This window comes from Didymella exigua, assembly GCF_010094145.1.
Source record: "Didymella exigua CBS 183.55 unplaced genomic scaffold M421scaffold_82, whole genome shotgun sequence".
Classification (NCBI taxonomy): domain Eukaryota; kingdom Fungi; phylum Ascomycota; class Dothideomycetes; order Pleosporales; family Didymellaceae; genus Didymella; species Didymella exigua.
Window position 1 is genome coordinate 3,713 of NW_022984856.1, and position 1,033 is coordinate 4,745.

Sequence of the window (1,033 nt, forward strand, 5' to 3'; positions counted from 1 at the left end):
AGGCCTGCCTGTCCTGCAAGCTCCTGTTGCGCTGCTGCTGTGTGTGTGTGTGTGCGTTGTGGTCAGCAGGTGCTATGCTGTATGCTGTTGCAGCTGCTACGTTGTGTGCAGGCGCAGCTGCAGCTGCTATAGTGTGCTGTTGCAACTTCAAAACACAAACCTTTAACAAACAAACCTTCAATGCTCTATAACTCGCGTTGTAGTAGGCCTACAACAATAATTTTTTACTTATTTTAAAGCTACAATTTCGCTCTATCTGTATGTGAAATTTCGCAATTTTTAAATATTTAATGCTAGTGCTAGCACTACTAAGGGTAGCTATGCAACAACGTTGCAACGTTGTTTTAAGTTTATTAAATATAGGCACTTAGTATTTTAGCTATTAGCAATGTTAGCGTGAAATTAGGGCTGTTGGGCGCAAATTGGGGCCGTTAGGGCCGTTGAACAGCTGTTGCACGACCATGCCACGACTGTCAGCAACAGCTGGTCTAGGCCAGATTTCGAAAAACTTTTCCTGATGTAGTATGTAATATAATAACTTAACTATTATATTACATAACCCTACCTTACCTCTATTAGGCTATACGCTTCCTATTTAGACAAAGCTAGTCTGGATTTGTCTAGGTCCTTCTAGACTAGGAAGAAAGTAGTCTAGTCCTTCCCCTACTTTCTTTATAATATACATAGGAAATATACGTAGATTATATAATCCTAGATAAGTAAGTAGTTAGCTAATTATCTAGTAGCTTATTAATAAAGAATAGATAAAACAAGCTTCTAGTTTAGACCTACATCGGGAAAAGTTTTTCCGTTGTCGAAATTGGGAAATCGTGGCATTGTACTGTGGGCAACAGTAGGACTTGTAGGCCTACAACGGTCATTCAATGTGTATTCAATGTCCAGCCAATTTCGAGCTAACAGCTCCAACGGTCCTAACAGCTGTAATGGCCACAACAACTCCTAATCCTGCTACAATAGTAGCTCTGCTTAATAAACTATACTTTTATTATATTAATATACTACTAAGTCTCCT